We start from the raw sequence: 3,895 nt of genomic DNA, 5'->3' as shown, positions 1-3,895 counted from the left end.
ATATACACGTGGATCATGCCTTAAATGATAACCTAAATCGGTCTGAAGTATAAGGATTAAGGTGAGATACCTGATCTTGGTGACACTACGGATATGACATGCTTTCTAAAGGTTTGAAAGTGTTGTAAACTACTACAAATGGTAGATCTTGACCATTCCTGTGGAGACGTAGAGCGGGGGTGTCCTATACAAAGAGTTTGTATAAGACCTAGACCAGAAGATGACTAAACTCTGTATATAATGTCGTTGATACTAGAGACTTGCATCTCACCTAAACGATCATAGGTGACATGACCTCAATCCTAAGTGTTCATTAAAGGGATCAGTGGTACTTAAGAAGACAGATGTAACTACAGGGGCATAACGGTTATTGGCCCAGTTGTACTTACGAGCGATCTGTGAAGGGTTGTTGCACTGCTCATTGGTTAAGATGGACACATGATATATTTGTAGTGAGGAGAGTTCAGTTGTCGGTCTTTAGTAGTGTGCCTGGTAGTTAACGGATGGTGGATCCTGTGACTAAAGAGTTTAGCCAGTAATTCACGTACCGTTGGAGCTTCGGATCTACAGATCCATGAGATCCCCTTGGTAGCTTGGATTTTGTTGAGGATCAGTCCTTGGTGTTGATTTGAAATGTCAAATTGACAAGAGGTATTTTGATTATATATGATATAATCGGTATGATGTATAAGATACATCTAGTGGAGGATTGATGTAAATGAGATTTACATTAAGTATCAAGGAATAGAAAAAGAACTATGGTTTATATGTTTCATGAGATGAAATATTAAAACTATAGGTTATAAATATAGTATGATAAGTTGGTTAGCATTTATCTTTATAATAATATTAATTATTAGATAATTATTATTTTTCTTTTAAATAACCAAAGTAGTGGGTGATTAATGGATCATGGTAACCGTGAGTTTAAAAGAAAATTGGTTTCCTATTTTGAAAAGAAGTTTTTTACAAAAGATTGAAAAGAATTTTGAGTTTTCTCTTCAGCGAAAAGAAACTCACGGAATCGTAAGGTAGATACAGATTTACTAAACGACGGCTGGGCAAGCTAAACTATAGTGTAGTGTTTACTAAACGATCACATAGCTTTGCTAGACGATCGTTGACCCAAGGTACACGATCGTGTAGAGTCTATACACGATAGACCGAGCGAGATGATAGAGCTAAACGAACGCATAGCTTTTGCTAGACAATCGCATAGGTTTATCTAAACGATTGGGCATCGACCTATACGATAAGTCTCAGCCTTTTCCCACTTGCCCAATCGTGTACGCGATCGTTGTTTTCTCCGTTCGTCTACATCACACCAAGTCTGAACAGAGCCCACCCTCTAGATTCTCACATCGAGAATACCAAGGTTGCCTTGTTGGTGGTGTCAGACTCAACTTGACTCCGTTGAGCTTTTCCATAGGCCGTTCGTGGTGTTGTAGAGGCCGTTCATGTTGCGGAAGAGTTCATAACCGAGGAGATCGTTGAGAACGAGCGCGAAGTGTTCGTGCGGTGTTGCAGTCATGTATATCGGTGTTCTTGGTTGCTCTTGTTCGTTCGATTAGAGTCGCACATCGAAGCGTGAAGACGTTTTTGTCGATGTGCGTAGAGTTTGTCTCCCTTGTTCATTTGATGTTCATGCTGTAATTTCTGTATGATTTGCATAACCATTTGTTTTGAAGACGACTGTAAATGTATTGTTGATTCATGATTGTAATTTGGAATAGTTTTGTTCCACTGCTCATGGAAATCTCAGATTCGATTTCCTTTAGTTGCAAGGGCTTCTCATCCTCTTCCACCAATTCTACATGCTCTGCGATGGTTTTCTCAACACTATTGCCTTATTTCATGGTCGCCTTCTTTTGCTCGAATGCGAAAAACATTTTTTTATGCGGCAAAACTTTCGATCCAGCGCTCGCTTTGCTGGGTTGGATGATAATGCATTCGTCATCAAAAGACTCGAGTGACTTTAGGTTTTTCAAGATTTCTCCGTAGACTTCTCGCTCGTCTCTTCGTTGTGCCTCGCTGGTATTTGAACTTGGTGGTTTCATTTGGTTGTGCGATGATGTTGATTGAGATAGTGCTGGTTGCTGACGGGTTGTGGGGTTAGTTCAAGTAATGTGGGGCTGAATGGTGTGTGAGCCATTGCATTTGGTGGCGACACGTAGACTGGTGCAAGGACCAACCTAAAAGCAAATTGGTTAGAAACTCGTTGACGGCACCACCACTTCGTAAGAGGTGGAGGTAGCCGCAGGAGTGGAGGAAGATGAGTCTTGGTGGGCCATTTGTGTAACAAGAAGGGCTAGGGGACTGAAATGAGGGTTCGAAGAAGAAGAAAGTTACGACGGAGAGATTGTCAGACGGACCCAAAGAAGCTCGAAGGTAGCAGTCGAATGAAAAAGAAAGGCGGCAAAAGCAAGGAAGACTCTTAGTTGTTGAATGTGAGCATACCGGTTCATGCCATCAATCCTCCTTTGCTTTTTCTACTGAGATGGTCGTATCTCTTTTCTGAATGTGGTGTCTAGGTTCAGTTTATTTGGAAAAATCTTTGTATTAAATTTGTTTATAACAAAGAAGGATTGTACACGTCGGGCCCTTTGGGGAATCCTATTTCGGCTATTACCTTCTCCATTACTATGTTCTCATATGCAGGAATACCCACCCGCTATTTTTTCTTGAGATGTTCACAATAAAATTTGGAAAAGAATAGGTTCCTTCGAAAGCGTAAGAAGAGAATTGAGGAGGAAGAATGGGTTTACATAGGCATGGTGGGGAAGAGGAAATGGTTGGATGTTTTTTTTCAATGATTGATGTCATCGTGATAGGTGCACAATAAATGAAAGTTGATGTGAAATCGTGTCAGACGACGCTCATGCTTACATCCTTTTAGAGACCCCAACGATCAAATTTTTTACGTTTGAGGTTCCCTCTCCTGCGATGAGTCATGCTTGGATGTACTGAGCTAAGTTTTCAGTGCATCCAAAAACTCATTGCACAACTCATTGCATTTTAAAAACCCTATTTCCAACTAATCTTAATCAGAGAACATAAAAGAGAACATAAAAAAGAAAAAAATCTAAGGAAAGAAATCAACAAAAAAGTAAAAGCGAAGTAAAAGAGAACATAAAAAAAGGATAGAAAAAAATATATGATATGTCCGTGAAAAGATGACAACTTTCTGAACGTAGGGACTATCCATTCAGCATCATTCAGGTTTTTTGAGGTCAATGGAGGCTTTTTCTCGATTAATATTACCTGCACAATATGGTTTGATCCGCTGGCCATTGACTTTAAATGCATTTGATCCATCCTCATGCACTAGCTCCACTACTCCATAAGGATAGATTTCTTTGATAACCAACAGTCTTGACCAATGCGACTTTAATTTCCTTGGAATTTTTTTCCAGATTTATAAATTTTTCTTCCTGATGCGTTGGTCATGCAAACGCTTCATTCACTCCTTGTAGATTTTGGCATTTTCATAAGCTTGTAGTCTCCATTCCTCCAGCTCATGTAATTGCAACTTCCTTACTTCTCTAGATGCGTTAGTATGAAAATTGAATTTCTTGTGGCCTAGAATGCCTTATGTTCATGCTCCAAAGGCAAGTGGCAAGCTTTACCAAGTGCATATGGGGACATCCCAATAGGGGTTTTATATGCCGTTTAGTAAGCCCACAACACATCATCTAACTTTTCTGCCCAATCCTTCCGAGTTACGTTGACAACCTTTTCAATTATGGATTTAATCTCTCTGTTGGACACCACAACTTGTCCATTAGTTTGAGGATCATAAGCTGTCGTAATTTTATGATGAACATTGTATTTGATCAGAAGCATGCTAACAATCCGTGTAATGAAATAAGTTCCCTCGTCGCTTATAATAGCATGT

This window comes from Benincasa hispida, chromosome 3 (assembly GCF_009727055.1).
Source record: "Benincasa hispida cultivar B227 chromosome 3, ASM972705v1, whole genome shotgun sequence".
Taxonomy (NCBI): Eukaryota; Viridiplantae; Streptophyta; class Magnoliopsida; order Cucurbitales; family Cucurbitaceae; genus Benincasa; species Benincasa hispida.
This window is presented reverse-complemented; position numbering follows the sequence as displayed.